The 21,119-nt window shown below is 46.3% G+C and overlaps 1 protein-coding gene across 2 annotated transcripts in view; it reads right to left on the bottom strand.

Moving 5' to 3' along the window:
* Nucleotides 1–21,119, bottom strand: part of AP3B1 (adaptor related protein complex 3 subunit beta 1) — a 494,777-nt gene that overhangs the window by 316,753 nt on the left and 156,905 nt on the right. The window lies entirely within an intron of this gene.

The raw sequence follows: 21,119 nt of genomic DNA, 5'->3' as shown, positions 1-21,119 counted from the left end.
TTTACAGATGTGTGCTCATAGATTGGGCGCCTTTTATGCCATATGGCGCGAGATGTCCGGCGCGACAGACTCTCCGTGATGAGCAGCATACCGTATTTTTATTTACATCTTAGTTGCACTGCAGACCCGGCAAAAAGCCGCTTAGAGTCCACTAGAGATGCGAGCGGATACTTTAGCCACACAGGATTTAGTTTTACACACGTACAAAGTCGCAGATGAAGCATAATGGAACTTGGCATGAGAAACAGCTGCTTGCATCGGAGCCCTTTTTACACAGACTCACAAATGTCGCACACCCCAATGGTTAGTGTACGCTATCAATGCAGTACTGTCACTCTTAGTTGTAGTTTTGTGCATATAATGCACATTTTGAGCAAAAACAATTGCACCAAGAGGGGCTATTTGGCGGGACTGAAGCCACGGTAAAAAAGGACACATCTGTATTCTTCGTATGTACCAGTGTATATTCCAATCAGCAGGCAGTGTGCACCATACAGGTCACTAGCACTAGGGTCATTCTTTTAACTTTTCTGAAACACTTGCCACCAACATGGTGTTCAGTACACTACTTCAATTGTAAAAAATCACTTTCACATATTTCCCTGGCAGATGGATGGCTCATATCACTTGCCAATACTTGACCGAAACCTAAACACTCCATGCTTCAAGTCGGGTATGGGTCGTTGGGTCAACCCAACTTCGGTCGACACTAATTAGGTAGACCACTGAAGGTCGACATTGCCATTAGGTCGACAGGTCAAACGGTCAACATGAGTTTTTTGTTTTTTTTACTGTTTTTGGTGTTTTCTCCGTAAAGTGACGGGGAACCCAAATTAGTGCACCATGTCTCCTCGCATGCTTCGAGCAAGGTGTCTTGCTTCGCTCGGCACAGGTTACAGCTCCAATCGTAGTCCACGTGGATTGTTAGGTATAAAAAAAAAAATCCCAAAAATGTTTAAAAAAAAAAAATCATGTCAACCTTTTGACCTGTCGACCTAATGGCAATGTCGACCTTCAGTGGTCGACCTAATGAGTGTCGACCTAAGTTGGGTCGAACTAACGACCATATCCCCTTCAAGTCATAAAGTAATTAAAGGGCAATTACAGACACATTAAACACAGTGTATTCCCAAGATGAATAATAGCCATTATGCAACTCCAGTGTTAATTGTTAACTAAACATCACACACTGGGGCAGATGTATTAACCTGGAGACGGCATAAGAAAGTGATAAGTGATAAGTGCAAGGTGATAAACGCACCATCCAATCAGTTCCAATAGGTAAATTAACGGTTAGGAGCTGATTGGCTGGTGCGTTTTTCACCTTGCACTTATCACTGGTTTATCACTTCCTTATGCCTTCTCCAGGTTAATACATCTGCCCCACTGTGTAATGTTTTATTCACTAGTTCACAGTTTTACAGCAGTGTGCTTATGTTTGAAGTGGATTCTTTATTTGAGTAAGCAGAGAATTACTGACAGGCTTTCAAACTTGTGCGATGGAGGATACATGGGGGAAATTCTAGCAACAAACACAGCTTAGCTGAAATTATAGCCCTGATCTTGAACAGATTCCATTACAATATGGTCATAAACAAATGGGAAGAGGTACTTCAGATGTTTTATAAGATAGTAATATGCAATGTATGATAGTAATAAGTGCAAAAGTTGTGGAGACTCGTCCAAATAGTGTCACCACTGTATCTAGCGGAATGCATTCACCATGTCGGCACCAGAATGTTAACACAGTTAAAATGTCTACATGTAACACAGTAATATCTGAAAAACGTTCACATGGACAACACGTCAACATACAGCATGACATATCAAAGTAAGCGTTCGATGTCGACTTTGTGAACATGTCAACATGTTACAATTCTACATTGTGCATGTCAATGAGGATTATGGAGCAGACATACTGTATAACAACCTAATGACCGCCAAAATGACGTATGTATTCCACAACTAGTAGCTATTGTACAAAGAATAATTATATTTAAATATCATTGTAGGGTTTTATTACTAAATTGTTGTAATATTATCATAGTGATCACTGGTAAGAACTCCCAAATATTTAGATTTTAGTTACACATACATTTGGTACCACCTTTTAATACACACAACTTCCATGGCAATTTAATCCACCCCAGTGTGTGTGTGCAGATGATAATAATAATAATAATAATAATAATAATAATAATAATAATAAATGATAATAACAAATATGATCAAATGACTGAAAGTGTACATAAAACACTGCAGTTTTCCTTTGGATAGACAATGATGTAAACAGATTTGCTGCTGCGCTCCGTATTTTAACAGTAGCAAAATTCCATTAACAAAATCCACCCGCGTTGATTTGTAATGCAATTACTCTAATGAAACACATCACGCTTTTGCTTACTGCGCTCTGCCAGTGTTATGGGTCACGAGCCGCTGTCTTCATTGGCAGTATGCAAATTAAGTATTTTATTAATAACGAAAGAAAAAAAAAACCAAGCTTACTCTAACAGAGCCTGTATGCAGCAAGGAGCAAATAACGATGCAGCCATATTCTGTTAGTTAGTACTAGCTTCAGTAAATATCACCATCAATCCAAAAATTAACCATCATCTTTCTTTAAAGCAAACAAAACAGATTAAAAACAATGTTAAAATCAACCTAACTAAAAAAAAAAATTTCAATGATTTAAAAGTGAGGTACACGTACATTAGGCTGTAATGCTAACTGTTTTATAGCTGAAAAGCAGATTTATAATAATGCTGCAAAAAAAACAAAAAAAAAACATCCCTGTATGCGGATATCAAGACAGGGCTGAAAAGCACAGATGGGAGCAAGAGAGCAAGTCTGGTGCAGCCAGTAGGCTAAAGTCATCTGAAGGTGGAAATCCAATGAAATGGGGCAAACCATTAAAACATGGGGGTCGATTCAGACCTGATCGCTAGGCTGCGTTTTCTCACAGCCTGCGATCAGGATCAGAACTGTGCATGCGTATGCCCCGCAATGCGCTGGCGCATCAGACGACTGCACAGGGCATCGGTGCATAGCGACGGGATGGTGCGAAAAAACAGGATTTTGATATCTACCGGTAAATCCTTTTCTCCTAGTCCGTAGAGGATGCTGGGGTCCACTTCATGACCATGGGGGGTATAGACGGTTCCGCAGGAACCATGGGCACTCATAAGACTTTTCAATGGGTGTGAACTGGCTCCTCCCTCTATGCCCCTCCTCTAAACCTCAGTTATAGGAACTGTGCCCAGGGAGACTGACATTTCGAGGAAAGGATTTACTTTAAGCTAGTGGTGAGATACATACCAGCTCACACCTCAACCATGCCGCACAACATGAAATTCAACATAACACACGCCAACAGGCATGAACCAATTACAGCAACATGCTGAAACCAATATAACACAACTTGTGTAACTCTAATAGCAAAACTGCAGGTAAAGTACGCACTGGGACGGGCGCCCAGCATCCTCTACGGACTAGGAGAAAAGGATTTACCGGTAGGTATCAAAATCCTGTTTTCTCATACATCCTAGAGGATGCTGGGGTCCCCTTCATGACCATGGGGTTTATACCAAAGCTCCAGTACGGGCGGGAGAGTGCGGATGACCTGGCAGCACCGATTGACCGAACTTGAGGTCTTCATCGGCCAAGGTGTCAAACTTGTAGAATTTTTCAAATGTGTTTGACCCCGACCAAGTAGCTGCTTGGCAAAGTTGCAATGCCGAGACCTCCCGGGCAGCCGCCCAGGATGAGCCCACCTTCCTAGTGGAATGGGCCTTTACCGACGTCAGTAACGGCAATCCAGCCGTAGTATGAGCGTGCTGAATCGTACTTATGATCCAACGCGAAATACTCTGCTTGGAAGCAGGACACCCAATCTTGTTGGGAGCATACAGGACAAAGAAAGACTCTGTTTTCCGTATTCGAGCTGTTCTAGCGACATAAATCTTCAAAGCTCTAACCACATCTAGAGACTTTGACTCAGTGAAACCACCTTCGGAAGAAAATGTTGACGAGTCCTCAACTCTGCCCTATCTTCATGGAAGATCAGGTAAGGGCTCTTGTGAGACAAGGCCCCCAATTCAGACACCCGCCACGCGGATGCCAATGCCAAAAGCATCACCACTTTCCAAGTGAGAAACTTCAACTCTATCTCTTGTAGAGGCTCAAACCAATCTGATTGAAGGAACTGCAACACCACTTTAAGGTCCCATGGTGCCACTGGAGGCACAAATGGAGGCTGGATGTGCAGAACTCCTTTCACGAAGGTCTGAACCTCTGGAAGAGAGGCCAATTGTTTTTGGAAGAACACTGAAAAGGCCTCCACACCAGCCTGCAGAAAATGGAGAAAACGTCCCAGCTCAAACTCTTCCGTAGGAGCCTTCTTGGATTCACATCAAGACACATTTTCTCCAAATACGGTGGTAATTTTTCGACGTTTCTCCCTTCCTGGCCTGGATAAAGGTGGGGATGACTTCCTTGGGAATACCCTTTTGGGCTAGGATCCGGCGCTCAACAGCCATGCCGTCAAACGTAGCCGCGGTAAGTCTTGATACACGCACGGCCCCTGCTGCAGCAGGTCCTCACGAAGAGGAAGAGGCCGAGGATCTTCTATGAGCAACTCCTGAAGATCTGGGTACCAAGCTCTCCTTGGCCAGTCTGGGGCAATGAAGATTGCTCGAACTCTTGTTCTTCTTATGATCCTGAGCACTTTGGGATCAGCGGAAGTGGAGAGAAGACATACACCAACCGGAACATCCACTGGGCCACCAGCGCATCCACTGCTATTGCTTGAGGCTCTCTCGACCTGGAACAATATTTCTGAAGCTTCTTGTTGAGACGAAATGTCATCATGTCTCCTTGAGGAACTCCCCAAAGACTTGTCACCTCTGTGAAGACTTCTTGGTGTAGGCCCCACTATCCTGGATGGAGATCGTGTTTGCTGAGGAAGTCTGCTTTCCAGTTGTCTACTCCCGGAATGAAAATTGCCGACAGAGCCCTTACATGTCTTTATGCCCAGAGGAGGATCTTCGTCACCTCTGCCATTGCCGCTCTGCTTTTCGTTCCGCCCTGCCTGTTTATGTACGCGACTGCTGTTACATTGTCCGACTGGATCTGCACGGGATGATCTAGAAGAAGATGTACCGCTTGTTGAAGGCCGTTGTAAATGGCTCTCAATTCCAGCACGTTTATGTGAAGGCAGGTTTCCTGACTTGACCATTTTCCCTGGAAGCTTTCTCCCTGAGTGACAGCTCCCCAGCCTCGGAGACTTGCATCTGTGGTTACCAGGAGCCAGTCCTGAATCCCGAACCTGCGTCCCTCTAGTAGGTAAGAACTGTGTAGCCACCACAGGCGCAAAATCCTGGCTTTTGACGACAGGATTATCTTCCGGTGCATGTGAAGGTGGGATCCCGACCACTTGTCCAATAGGTCCCACTGGAATACTCTGGCATGGAACCTGCCAAACTGTATGGCCTTGTAGGCCGCCACCATTTTCCCCAACAACCGAATGCACTGATGGATCGACACACTTGATGGTTTCAATATTTGTTTTACCATTTTCTGGATTTCCAGAGCCTTTTCCACTGGAAGAAAAACTCTCTGAACTCCTGTGTCCAGAATCATCCTGAGAAAAGACAATCTTGTCGTCGGTTCCAACTGTGACTTTGGATAATTTATGATCCAACCGTGTTGTTGGAGTATCGACAGGGAGAGTATGATGTTTTGTAACAACTGCTCCCTGGATCTCGCCTTTATCAGGAGATTGTATAGATAAGGAATTATATGGACTCCTTTTTGACGCAGGAGAACCATCATCTCCGCCATCACTTTGGTGAATACCCTCGGCACCTTGGAGAGACCGAAATATAACGTTTGGAATTGGTAATGGCAATCCTGAACCGCGAATCTCAGATAAGCCTGGTGAGGAGGATAAATGGGAACATGCAGGTAAGCATCCTTTATGTCTACAGACACCATGTAGTCCCCCTCCTCCAGACTGGAAATACCTGCCCTCAGTGATTCCATTTTGAACTTGAATCGTTTCAAGTAGAGATTCAGATTTTTTAGGTTTAGGATCGGTCTGACCGAGCCGTCCGGCTTCGGAACTACAAAAAGGCTTGAATAAAAACCTTTCTCCTTGTTGTGACAAAGGTACCAGGACTATGACCTGATCCTGACATAATTTTCGGGTTGCCGCTGTTACTGATTCCCTTTCTGGAAGAGAAGCTGGCAAGGTCGATTTGAAAAATTGGCATGGGGAAACGTCTTGAAACTCCAGCTTGTATCCCTGGGATACTATTTGCAACACCCAGGGATCCAGGCCAGACAAAATCCAACCTTGGCTGAACAGTTTGAGACGTGCCCCCACCCGAGCGGACTCCCGCAAAGGAGCCCCAGCGTCATGCTGAAGATTTGGCAGAAGTAGGGGTAGACTTCTGCTCCTGGGAACCTGAAGTCATTGTGGACTTTTCCCTTTCCCCTTCCCGCAAAGAAGGGGGAACCTTGCTTTTATTGGGCCGAAAGGACTGCATGTGTGGGTGATATGTCTTTTTTGACGGTGCAGGGGGCAAAAATGTCGACTTACCTGCGGTAGCCGCCGAGACTAACGCATCCAGTCCATTGCCAAATAAGGCCTCACCTTTATATGGGAGAGCCTCCATATTTCTTTTGGAATCTGCATCCGCGTTCCATTGGCGAATCCACAACGCCCGCCGAGCCGATACTGCCATGATAGCGGCTTGTGAACTCAAGAGTCCAATATCTTTCATCGCTTCTAGCATGTATGCGGCGCGTCTTTTGATATTCCCTAACTTAAGGAGTATCTCATCTTTATCAATCGTGTCAACTTCTGATGACACGCTTTCTGACCATTTTTCAATAGCGCGACTCACCCACGCGCAAGCAATAGTGGGCCTGGGCAGCGTACCATTGGCAACATAAATGAATTTCAATTTAGTTTCCATCTTTCGGTCTGCCGGCTCTTTTAGTGAAGCCGTGCCAGGTGCTGGGAGAATTACCTTGTCAACCTGGACAGTGCACTGTTTAACACAGGGGGTGTCTCCCATTTTTTCCTGTCCTCCACCGGGAAAGGATAAGCTATCTGATGGGAAGGAGGGAAGGTGACCTTGGATTTTTTTTCTTTATAGAAATAAGCCTTCTCCTGAGGTACAGGGGTGGCTTCCGTGACTTCCAGCACTTCCCTTATAGCCACAATCATATATTGTATATTTTTTTGCCAATTTATGATCTATTTCTCTGGAGTCACTATCGTCGACACAAGAATAAGTGTCCGTGTCGGTATCAGCATTCACAATATTCGCAAATGGTCTCTTATGTGACCCAGAGGGGTCGCCTGCGGATGGAAGATCAGAGCCCTGAAAAATCACATCTTGCACAGATTCTCTCCAGCACTCAGCATGAGATTCAGACTTATCTAATCACCTATTGATATGATGCATATTATCACGTATTTCTTTCACCCATGCAGGCTCTTGGTGTGCCGGCAGCGCCACCACATTACAACTCTGTCCCTAAAATGCCTTCCTCCGTGGAGGAAGTCCCTGCCTCTGACATGTCACCCACGTGTACAACACACTCTCACAGACACACTGGGACTTATAGGGGACAGACCCACAGTAAAATCTGTCAGAGGGACACAGTTTAGGAGCAGCCAGTTCACAACCCAGCGCCAAAGAAAAAATCCCTGTGCCGCGTACTTTGTACACAGAGACAAAAACCCTGTGTCGCGTACTCCGTACACACAAACCTTTAAGCACTATTATATTATGAACAATATGATTTAGCACCCAGGCCACCTGGAGGAGGACTAGAGTCTTCTCTGTAGTCTGTGAATGAGAGAAAATGGCGCTGAACAGTGTGCTGGCTGCCTGAGGAGGAAGATCCGCCCCCGCAATGGCACGTATCTCCTCAGAGATTTTTCACATAATATTTATACTGGTGGGGTTAGGGCTGTGCCTTGGCATCTTATGCCCCCTTTTATCCAGTTTTACGAGGTTATTTGCTGCCATGGGTGCCCCCCCACCAGCACCCTACACCCTGCAGTGCCTGTGTATGTGTGGGCAGCAATGGCGCGCTGCGCTCCCGCCAGCCGCACTGTACCTCAGCCGTCACTTTACTTGATTGAAGATCTATCTTCTTACACTCACCTGTCTTCTGACTTCTGGCTCTGTGAGGGGGGTGACGGCGTGCTGTGGGAGTGAGCATCTAGACACGGCTAGCGTTCAGTTCCCTTCAGGAGCTAATGGTGTCCTGTCAGCCAGAAGCAGAGCCATGAAACTCTTCAGGAAGTTGGTTCCTACTTCTGCCCCCTCAGTCCCACGAAGCAGGGAGACTGTTGCCAGCAGTTCTCCCTGAAAATAAAAAACCTAACATAAGACTTTTCAAAGAAACTCAGTAGAGCTCCTCAGAGTGCATCCAGTCTGCCTGGGCACATTTCTAAAACTGAGGTCTGGAGGGGCATAGAGGGAGTAGCCAGTTCACACCCATTGAAAAGTCTTAAGAGTGCCCATGGCTCCTGCGGAACAGTCTATACCCCCCATGGTCATGAAGTGGACCCAAGCATCCTCTAGGACGTATGAGAAATAGGATTTTAATTACCTACCGGTAAATCCTTTTCTCGTAGTTTGTAGAGGATACTGGGGTTCAATTTAGTACCATGGGGTATAGACAGGTCCACTAGAGGCCATGGGCACTTTAAGAATTTGATAGTGTGGGCTGGCTCCTCCCTCTATGCCACTCCTACCAGTCTCAGTCTAGGAAACTGTGCCCGAGGAGACTGACCTACTTTGAGAGAAGGATATAAAGAATAGTGGTGAGATTCCAAACCAGCACAAACCAGAAAAAAGCTATGCTAACCAAACTTTAAACAGGAACAGCAACAGCTGAACCAACAATACTTAACCAAGTAACAGTGCAGGAAGAACGAAGCACCGGGCGGGCGCCCAGTATCCTCTACAGACTATGAGAAAAGGATTTACCGGTAGGTAAGTGAAATCCTATTTTCTCTTACGTCCTAGAGGATACTGGGGTTCCATTTAGTACCATGGGGATGTACCAAAGCTCCCAAATCGGGTGGGAGAGTGCTGAGGTTCCTGCAGAACTGATTGACCAAACTGAAGGTCCTCAGAGGCCAAAGTATCGAACTTGTAGAACTTAGCAAACGTGTTCGAACCAGACAAAGTAGCTGCTCGGCAGAGCTGTAAAGCAGAGACACCCCGGGAAGCCACCCAGGAAGAACCCACTGACCTAGTAGAGTGGGCCTGTACATATTTTAGAACCAAAAAACCTGCAGTGGAATAAGCATGCTGGATAGTGAGCCTGATCCAGCGTGCAATTGTCTGCTTTGAAGCAGGACACCCAATTTTATTGGGATTATAGAGAACGAACAGCGAGTTGGATTTCCTGTGACGAACTGTCCTCTTTACGTATACCTTCAAAGCCCTCAGTACATCGAAAGACTTTGAAGTAGTAGAAGTGTCGGTGATAACTGGAACCACAATATGTTGGTTAATGTGAAACACAGACACCACCCTAGGAAGAAATTGGTTGACGAGTTCGGAGTTCAGCTCTGTCCTCATGGTATATTAAGTAGAGGCTCTTCTGAGACAAAGCCCCCAGCTCAGACACGTCTTGCTGACAACCAAGGTCAACAGTGTGACAGTCAGTCACGTAATATGTTTTACATCCACCTCCTCTAATGGTTCAAACCAGTCCGAATGGAGGAACTGTAGCACCAAATTTAGATCCCAAGGTGCCGTGGAAGGCACAAAGGGAGGTTGGATGTGCAGAGCACCTTTCAAAAACATCTATACCTCAGGGAGAGAAGCCAATTGTTGTTGGAAAAAAAATGGCCAAAATCTGGACTTTTATGGCGCCCAGACGTAGGCCCACATCCACACCTGCTTGCAGAAAAAGCAAGAAACGTCCCAGATGAAATTCCACCACAGAAAATTTTCTGCTCTTACACCAAGAGACGTATTTCTTCCAAATACAGTGGTAATGCTTAGACGTTACACCCTTCCTGGCTTGGATCATAGTTGGGATAACCTTGTTAGTGATCCCTCTTCTGGCTAGAATCAGCCGTTCAACTTCCATGCCGTCAAACGTAGCCGCGGTAAGTCCTAATAGACCCACGGGCCCTGTTGCAGAAGATCCTCGCGAAGAGTTAGAGGCCACGGATCTTCGAGGAGCATCTCCAGAAGGTCCGCGTACCAGGCCCTTCTTGGCCAGTCCGGAGCAATGAGTATTGCTTGAAGCTTTTCCCTTTTTATTCTCTTTAGAATTCTTGGAATCAGAGGAAGTGGAGGAAACACATACACTATCTGTTAGACCCATGGAGTCGTCAGAGCGTCTACCGCCACTGCTTGCGGGTCTCTCAACCTGGAACAATACCACTTGAGCTTCTTGTTGAGATGAGAGGCCATCATGTCGATTTGTGGATATCCCCATCGACATGTCAAGCACCTGAACACTTCCGGGTCAAGGCCCCACTCCCCCGGGTGCAGGTCGTGTCTGCTGAGGAAGTCTGCTTCCCAGTTGTCTACTCCCGGAATGAAGACTGCTGACCGCACCACAGCGTTTTTTTCTGCCCAGAGGAGAATTCTTGACACCTCTGACATTGCTGCTCTGCTTTTCGTTCCACCCTGTCGGTTTATGTACGTTACTACAGTCACATTGTCCGACTGAACCTGAATAGCCCGATCGTGAAGAAGATATGAGGCCTGCAGAAGGGCGTTGTATATGGCCCCGAGTTCCAGAATGTTGATCGGAAGGGTGACTTCCTGACTTGACCATCTTCCCCCGGGTGACTGCTCCCCAACCTCTAATGCTTGCGTCTGTGGTTAACAGGATCCAGTCCTGAATTCCGAACCTCGACAAGGTGAGAAATCTGTAGCCATCACAGAAGGGAGATCCTGGCTTTTGGCAACAGACGGATCCTCTAGTGCATGTGAAGATGCGATAAAGACCATTTGTCCAACAGATTGAGCTGGAAGGGTCTTGCGCGAAACCTTCCGTATTGAAGCACCTCGTAAGAGGCCACCATCTTCCCTAGAAGGCGAATACATAGATGCACCGATATCCGGGTTGGCTTCAGGACATACTGAACCATCGACTGGATTACCAGTGCCTTTTCCAACGGAAGGAACACTTTCTGCGACTCCGTGTCCAGTATCATTGCCAGGAATAGAAGCCTTCGTGTTGGCTCTAGGTGATATTTCGGAAGGTTCAGAATCCACCCGTGATCCTGGAGAAGTTTGGTTGAGAGAGCAATGCTGTTCAGCAACCTCTCCCTGGGCGGCGCCTTTATCAGAAGATTGTCCAGGTACAGAATTATATTCACTTCCTGTTTGCGGAATATAAACATCATCTCTGCCATCACTTTGGTGAATACCCTCGGTGCCGTGGAGAGATCAAATGACAGGGCCTGGGACTGGTAGTGACAGTCCTGCAGTGCAAACCATAGATAAGCCTGATGAGGCGGCCAGATCGGAATGTGAAGGTACGCATCCTTGATATGCAGACACACTAGGAATTCCCCTTCCTCCAAACCCGAGATCACTGCTCTCAGAGACTCCATCTTGAACTTGAATACTCTTAAGAACGGGTTCAAGGACTTGAGGTTCAGAATCAGTCATACCGAACTGTCCGGTTTTGGTACTACAAACAAGTTGGAATAGTACCACTTGTTGTGCAGATGAGGTGGAACTGGAACAATGACTTGAGTCTGTACCAGTTTTTGGATGGCATGCTGTAAAGTTATACTTGCCTCTTGTGTAGCTGGTAAGCCCGATTTGAAGAATCTGTGAGGTGGGAGCACTTGGAACTCCAGTCTGTAGCCCTGGGAAATAAGATCTATGACCCAGGGAATCCTGGCACGAACTTGACTAGATGTGAATTAATTTTAGTCGGTCTCCCACCTGACAGTCCTCCAGGCCTCGCGGCCCACCATCATGCTGAAGGCTTTGTGGAAGCAGAGCCTTAGCTGTGTTCCTGAGCACCTGCAGTTGCTGGTTTGCGTGGTTTACCTCTTGCGCCTCTGGAGGCCGTAGAAGCACCTCTGGATTTACCCTTAAACTTGGCTGTCCGAAAGGACTGTAAATTTGAAGCTGCAGAAGCTTTCCTGGCTGGGGGACCTGCGGAAGGAAGATACGTAGACTTACCCGCAAGTAGTTGTGGCGATCCATTTGTCTAGTTCGTCTCCAAACAATGCCTCTCCTGTGAAGGGTAGGCCTTCCATGCCTTTCCTTGAGTCCGCGTCAGCAGTCCACTGGTGTAGACACAAGCCCCTGCGTGCTGACACTGCCATAGCAGTGGTGCGTGCATTAAGCAAACCTATCTCTTTTATGGCTTCCGCCACAAAGTTCGCAGAGTGCTGTATATGCTGCAAGAGTAAAACAACATCCTCCCTAGATAAGGAGTCTAGCCCCTCAATTAGGTTACATGACCATTTAGCAACGGCTTTTGTGATCCACGCACATGCAATAGTGGGTCTCTGGGCCACCCCAGCAGCTGCATACAATGATATTACTGAAGTCTCAATTTTACGATCAGCCGTGTCTTTTAGGGAGACTGCACCAGGGACAGGCAATACAATTTTTCGTGACAGCCTAGAGACTGATGCGTCCACTATCGGAGGATTTTCTAATTTTTTCCTATCCTCCAGAGGAAAAGGAAAGATGAGAGCAAACTTTTAGGGATCTGAAATTTCTTATCAGGATTAACCCATGGTTCTTCAAACGGGGTATTCAATTCCTTTGACGCAGGAAAAGTGACTGAGGACTTCTTTTTTACATTAAAATAAGATTCCTCACACTCCTCTGACACCTTATCAGGAATCTGCAGAACATCTCTGATAGCCTCTATAAGAGCCTCTGTTCCCTGTGACAGAGTAGCATCCTCCCCTCCAAATCCACCTCGCCCTCCTTCATGTCTGAGCAGTCAGTCAGACTGCAGAATATGGGCCAGAAATCGTTTTTGTGGACAAATGGGAGTGGACTGAGACGCTGGTTTGGGGACTGAGTCTCTAATCATAAACTCATCCACAGTCTGTCTTAAGTATTGCGTCTCTTTCTCATTGCAGGATAATTTTGTAGAAATATTGGAGATCATTCCCTTAATGGAATTTACCCACTCCGGTTCAGCCCCGCTATTCTGGGAAGGTGCACTGCCCTGAGTACCCAGTAGTGAGCCCCATGGTGAAGAGGAACACTCCGCTGTACAAGAAACACACTCTTTGCCTGACAATGTAAATGTGACAGCATACACACACACACAGGAAAAGGTTAAGCACAATTAACCCACAAAGAGCCCTTCGGGGAGAGACAGAATTTTTTTGAGCCAGCCACCACCGCGCCCTTATCGCTAATGTCAAGCTTAGCCAGGTCGCAGACTAAGTACCCTGATAGGTGACTAAGTACACTAATAATCGCTCCCCCCCTGCTATGACCCCCTGGTACCGCTGAGGTAATCTGGAGTCTCTCCGGAGGAGCTGCGCGTCCCTGTCAGTCAGCGTCTGTGTCCACTGCAGAGGGAAAATGGCGCTGGTGAGCTGCTGGATCTGCTCATAGTGAAGGCCTTGCCCCCTTCAATGGCGCGCGGTCTTCCCGCTTTAATTATACTTGCTGAGGTAATCTGTTGCTTAAAATGGAGAGAAAACCATTTTGAGGCTGTTTTTGCCAGTATGGGCACTGTGTACAGTGTACTGAGACGCTGCTGTGTACTGTGTCAGGAGATGCATTCCGCCTCGGTTAGAAGCCATGCGTCTCCGTACCCTCATGCCGCCATAATGGACGGTGCCCCGCTAACCAGGACGCCGGCTTAGTACTCACCACCCTTCATTCTTCTGGCTCTGTTAGGGGTGGCGCCGTGTTGGGGCTTGCGAAAAGCTCCCTCAGGAGCTCAGTGTCCTGTCAGCGGGGAACGGGACCATTAAGAGGTTAGGCCTTTCCCCCCCTAAGTCCCACAAAGTAGGCAGGCTGGTGCCATCCAGCCCTGCCTGAAAATAACAAACATACAAAACAAATGCAGAAAACTCTTCAGGAGCTTCCATAAGCGTGACCGGCACCTCCGTGCACATTTTCTAAACTGAGTCTGGTAGAAGGGGCATAGAGGGAAGAGCCAGCCCACACTATCAAATTCTTAAAGTGCTCATGGCTCCTAGTGGAACTGTCTATACTCCACGGTACTAAATGGAACCCCAGTATCCTCTATGACGTAAGAGAAAAAGCGATCACACGGGCGATTGCAAGTTGATTGACAGGAAGAGGCAGTTTGTGGGTGGCAACTGACCGTTTTGTTGGAGCTTCCGGGAAAACGCAGGAGGGACTCAGCGTTTTGAGGGAGGGTGTCTGACGTCAGTTCCGGCCCCGATCAACGCAGCGGCTAAATAAGTCCTGGCCAGTGCAGAGACCGCACAAACTGATGTTTGTGCAGGTCTCCAACAAAAGCGATCGCACACCTGCACAAAGGTAGTACCCTCTCCCTGTAGGTGGCAACTACCTGATCGCAGGGATGCAAAAAATGCACCCTAGCGATCAGGTCTGAATTACCCCCTTGGTTTCTTACTTTACTATACTTCACAGCACCCATCCTGTGACCATTTGCATAACCAGTGAATGATGATGTTGTATTGGAGCAGAACACCCCCTCCCCCACCTCACCTTACCTACCACTTAATAATAGAATGTGCGCACTTGGCAGAGACTGACACTAAAGTAATGAGAATATGAACTGCGCTCGCTCATAAGTCAGTCACCCTCTATGGAGTGGGGAGCAGTGGTCGTGCTGCTAGGCTCCAGTGCGGAAACGCAGGCCGCCAGCCCATAGCAGTGATACACATTTTACTTTTATTGATTTATAAAGATCATAAAAACAACTAGGAACTTATTTTATATACATAATCCATTATGTAATTTCACCATTAGTACATCTATAATAAACACAACTGTCCCCTTTTATTAGTGTCAAAGCAAAGTACAAACTGGAAATGTGCTCTCTCTCTCTGATTGTATCAGAGGATTCTTCTATTGATGTTACTGTTTTTGTACATTTGTGACTGTAAAGAAACATTGCTGATATTAAAAAAAGGGCCTAATTCATGTAATGCCGATGTTCACGCAACTGAGCGATTTATCAGCAGACTGCATATGTGCCGCAACCGCACAGGGCACACACCAAGGTACCGTGCTCTCAGTGAGGATTTGATCACAGCATGATTGTCAGGAAGGGACCGTTCTTGAGGTAACGGGCAGTGATATCTGCCTCCAGTTGCGATCATGTACATAAAAAATCATGGCCCCACCGAATAGAGGTGCTGATGTTCCTCATTACTGCGATGATGCTGTGTATGCGTGCGCAGTTGCTGAGGACTTTGCAATGGCTCCGATGAGCATAGCTTCACTTGTGATGATTAGCAAGTCTGTAGCCTGGAAACCCGCTGTGCGTACAAACATACAATAGTACATACTGTAGTAGTACTAATTAGTACCTAGTAGTGAGAGCAGATCTTCTAAGGAATCTAGGAAGGCCCCTTGAGGCGGGTACACACGGTGAGATTTTGACTAAGTGTCGACTTTGCGATTTCCCTTCAACTCTCCGGAGCCCAGAACCACTGATATTGACTGTGTACAATTTTGACTATATACAATTTTGCCTATACTAGAAACTAGATAGTACACAATATAGTCAAAATTGCCTTGCCCGCACAGTCTATTTTTTCTTGTGATACTAGGAGCGCGCATCGGTATTGCAAGCTGTGTACACAAGGTGCGATATGTGCTAACTTCTCTTACGATTTTGACTATATAGTCAAAATCGTAAGCAAACATTGCACCGTGTGTATGCACCTATAGGTAATAACATTTATACACATAACCCAGTACACATCCATAGTACACATCCATTGCAGACTTCAAAGCGTGCGCCATATACCCTCAGTAATAGCGTTATTAACAATTGATATGCATGGCATTCTGCTTTTTTGCTCGCACATCCAAGTTATTCAGGAATCAACATACCATCAATATCAATTCACTAAGAAAATAGAAATCACATGGGAAGGGAAGTCATTAGTCAGGGAGACTGTTGTGAAACGTGACACAAAGGAAGTCAGCTATCGGCAAGGTAGATTCTTCTACAACTAAATCTGCTAACGTTCATTTCACTAATCTCTAGAATTCATTAACCTAAAAAGGTTTAATTTCCATTTCCCTGCATCAGCTCTATTTATGAAATGTTGTGCCCTATAAATATGCTGTTATTTTCCATAGTCAAGCACCCTCTTAACAAATCTTCTCATTAATATGTAAATGTAAAGTCAATCGGTCTTCTCCCTGACAGCACTATGAATTGCCAGTGCACTGTATAATCTGCTGTGACTTGGCACCCGCTATTTATCATGAAATATGTCAGTTAGAAAAATTATGGCAAATGCACTGCAATTGATAAGGCTGCAATCTGCTTTGTCAACACTTAATTGTTCCTTAAATCTTACATTTACATAGAAACAGCCTAAATTCTGATCCATAATGATACAAATAAACTAAATTAAAAGTGTCTTGGCCATCTCAAGATGTCTTGTTATGAGACTTCCTTGGCAGAGGGGAGAAAAAAAAAATACTGGCAAAAATCACAGATACCAACTAAAAAAACAAAACAATAAACATACATCTTCGCGTGACAAACAGGATTGTGGATTTGTTTATAGAGACTGCTACACATTATCCAGCAGGCTGAAAGAGTTGTGCAAAGATCTTTCCTAATCAATTGCTTGCATACCAATGGCTTTAATAAGGTACTAATAGTGAGTATTTTATTATAATCCCCTCTCCCACCGCTACCAGTGCGGCATCAGTATCGAGCCCAGCACCCCACCACCCTGACCATACCTCTCCCCAGACACTGACTGAGTAAATATCGGTTTTCAATAAGTCCAGCAATTCAACCAACACACGTTACTAATCATATTACAGGCATTCAAGACCAACACAACTATTTACTTGGACACAAACCACGTCTGCTTAGAAATTATAGGGAATAAAAGCCTGGTTCCTGCATGTTTGGTGGTACACTTCCAAAAACACAACTAATCCAGGGAACATAATCTACCTGTTATTCTAGACCAGAGGTTCCCAAACTGTGTGCCGTGGCTCCTGGGGTACCTCGGGACACTTGCAGGGGAGCCCTGGGTTGGTGGTCCAGGACCAATTCAAATTATTCATGGTCAATATAATAGGCAAAACCAGTGCTGGTGGCTGCCAGTCATAAAATATGTAGCCAAACAGAAGCAAATCTTGTCCCTCACCACACAACTGACCCTAAGGATGACATATAAACGTGATATACTTAATGTAATATTTCTACCTAAATTTCTCAATAATAAATTTTTGGCCTAGGGGTGCCGTGAAAAAATCTCTGATATTCTAGGGCGCCGTGATTCAAAATTTTGGAAACCACTGTTCTAGACAATCAAGTCTTAAGGAGCCACTGGAATGGACATTTAAATTTACCTATAGCAGTGATGGCTAACCTTGACACTCCTGCTGTTGTTGAACTACACATCCCAGCATGCCCTGCATCAGTTTTAGCATGGCCAAATAGCAAAACTGCAGCAGGGCATGCTGGGATGTGTAGTTCAACAACAGCTGGAGTGTCAAGGTTAGCCATCACTGACCTATAGAAACATGTAATGAAAACTGGAAAAACTCTACTAGCTGGAAAACAAAATGTAAAATGCACAAATAAAACATTGCTTGGCTGGTTTAATCAATAGTTTAATGAACACCATGGAGAAGAGAAAAAGTATTAAACCACTTTGTAGACAACAGATGATGTTTTTCCTGATTAAAAAGACAATTGTTTAAAAACAACTAATCATTGGCATGTTCCTAATTAGCATGTATATCTAAAACACATGGGGGAAATTTATCAAATGTTGGAGAGAGATAAAGTGGAGAAATGTAAAGTTCCACCCGACCAGTTCCTGTCATTTTTCAAACAGCCTGTAAAATGACAGTTAGGAGCTGATTGGTTGTTACTTTATGTCTTTCCAAGCTTTGATAATCTCCCCCTCTTTTATATAACTACTCTTAACATCTGTGCTGGAACAAAAGCCCCGTACACGCTGGACGACCACCTGTAATTAGCAATCAGTGCTATATCACTGATTGCTAATTAGGGGAGATCGCCAGTACATACACACTGAATGATACTGATGAACGATATCACTCAGTGACGTCACCCCCCACACTCCCCTAACATGCAGCTCAAAGATATAGGTAAAGTTGAGCTACATGTTTAGTCGATTATGCCTGAAGGAGTACGACCTGCAGGTGCGCGCATCGTTCAAGCAAACACACTACAGGATATGAACAATAGATCTATTTAAAAACATTGCTATCGTTCATATCATCTAGTGTGTCACCCAGTGTGTACGGGGCTAACAACTTATATTAGCCATGTGCTCTCTATGGAGTAGCGGACAAATTATTAAGGAAATCCTTAAGGGCAGACGTTCCCACTAGATTTAGATCTCCCGTCTGTCTTGTGTATCAGTGCTGGCATAACTGTATCCCCCTAAAGTTCATCTAAAAACAGAACGCAAAACGTTTTTATGATATGTCCATCACAGGAGTACATATACTGTAAGAGCAATGAACCCTTTTAAACGGCCTCCCCATAGAACAAGTTGTGGATTGCAAGCCACAATACAGGGGTCCCAACGGGGGGGGTACGGATCTGAAATCTGAAACATACTAACAGTATGTATGTCAGGATAAGCAAATAAATTAGTTATACATTTAAAATTGTGCATAGTCTTCTACCCTTTTCACACTGAATTCCCGGTCAGGTTTGAACACTGTTTCAAGCCATGTTACACCCCTTTCACACTGCAGCTTGGACCCGGGTAATTCCCAGGTTGACCCCTTACACGCTGGACCTGTGTCTGCCACCTTTTGCACTGCCGCTGCCTATTTCTGACGCCAGCTACTTTATCAGCCACCTGCTTCAGTCGCTCACAGCGAATCAGCAACTTTTAAACATAACCTGGGTCATGCCTTTCACCAGGCAGCTGACCTGGGTAGGTCCTGGGTTCAATACTGGTCGCGAACTGGGTCAAATTCCCAGGACACACAACCTGGGTTGACACTTTGACACCAAGTTAGGACCTAGGTTGAATTGGCAATATCATGGGACAGAGGCGCAGTGTGAAAGGGGTATTCGACACATAGCCCAAAATTAATTATGATGTCGTCTAAATAAATAATGAACAAATAAGAAATGATGGGTAAAGAGGGGGCGTGGCTTGCAGCCTGATTGAGCAGAGGTGTCCCTCGAGAGCTCCCAGTAAAAGCCTCATATTTACCCCGATATAACCCAGCCATCTGTGTTTATTTAGCTCCCGAAGCCCTGCTATATTGTCCCTGAAACAGGGCAATTCGTGTGGAAGTGCTGCGAAGCCGGGGAGCAGGTTTCTCCTGTTCCTGCGGGTTGCGGCCTTCCTTCTGTGCAGAAGCCGGGACCTAGATTTTACATCCCCCCCGGCCGGGCGACTTGGACCTGCGGGAGTCGCGTGGATTGCAGCGGCCCTGGCTGGTTATACTCTTCCCCTCCGTGGACCCTTACCAAGTGCTGGAGAAGGAACGCATGGGCCCCTGGAACCAGGAACCGAGCGCAGGCCAGAACCGCGAGGTGCCTGTGGACGTCCGGTGCCGGCGGCCATCTTGGAAGGGGCAAAGAGAGCCGCGCGGACGGAGTGAGCGCCCGAGCGGCTTGCACTGAATGGATCTCTCCCGCTGACGGTATCTGTGGGGCTGGTGGCGTGCATCAGCCCAGGGGACCCCTGGGCTGGCTTATCTGTTGTACACATCCCTATAGGAGCTCAATGACGGCAGCCATATTGGAGGTGGCTAACAAGACCCATCTCCATATACATGCTGAATAGCTGCTCTTTAGGTGCTACACAGCCCCTGCTCTCCCTGGAGCCACAGTGCGGCCCCCAGCTTACAACACTACACCTCTGCTAGCCGCTCTGTGAGAGACGAAAACCTTTGGAGCCGTATATATCCGCAGGCTCACGGTGCAGCACACTGCCTGCCGGCAGACCAGACGGGAGACAAGCTCCGGTGTCCCACTGCATTGGACAGCTCCTGGGGACACTCACATACGGACGAACGGGTACGACTGTGGGACCACCTGTCCTCGTCCCTCCCTCCGACGCTGCCTACTCCTTACTCTCCCCGACTCTGGTGTCCCGCTGATATCCGTTGCTGTCAGGGCCGCTCAGTCTTTGTCAACTGCCCTAGGAGGATAGCGATAGGGACACTGGCCCTCATCTCCCCCTCTGCAATGTCTGGGATGATAGCCTAGCAACACAATTTGTCCTACCTGGACCGTGATAGTTCTCTTTATACCTTTCCCTCTTCTACTTAACATACAGCCGACGAACACCGTCTGTGTATTTTTTATTTATTTTTTACTACATTTGTGATATCCCACCTACCCTCTACATTTTCCCATAATGGTGCAAAGAAACAAGAAAAACACGCAGCCCCCCACATTTTTTTTTGGACAAAAATCTAAGGGCCCCCCAACTCCTGCATTGCTCATGGATTCTCCTTCCTCTCCCTGCTCATCGGAGACGGGTATAGACCCACAAATCCAAGCAGTTATGACCAGTTTACTCGAAGGGGTGCAGTCCGCTTTTAAGCAAGAACTCTCCACAGCTATCGCCGAGTTCAAATCTGATCTCACGGCCCGCGGTAACCGTACAGATGCTCTTGAATCAAAGACAGATGACCTTTGTCGCTCTTAACAGCGTCTTGATTCGGAGCTCTCCAGACGTCATGATGAGCTTGAGGACCTCAAAGAACGCCAAGAGGACCAAGAGAATCGCTCCCGTCGCAACAATTTGCGCATCCGCAATGTGGCGGAATCAATCCTTAGCTCTGCCCTACCGTCTTTCCTGAAAGACTTCTTTCAACACGTCTTACCTGACCTTTCAGATGCCGATTGTCTATGTGATAGAGCCCACAGAGCGCTCCGAGCGAAGCCAGCCCCGACACAGCCGCCCAGGGATGTCATAATCC

This window comes from Pseudophryne corroboree, chromosome 1 (assembly GCF_028390025.1).
Source record: "Pseudophryne corroboree isolate aPseCor3 chromosome 1, aPseCor3.hap2, whole genome shotgun sequence".
In the NCBI taxonomy this organism is placed as follows: Eukaryota; Metazoa; Chordata; class Amphibia; order Anura; family Myobatrachidae; genus Pseudophryne; species Pseudophryne corroboree.
This window is presented reverse-complemented; position numbering and strand designations above follow the sequence as displayed.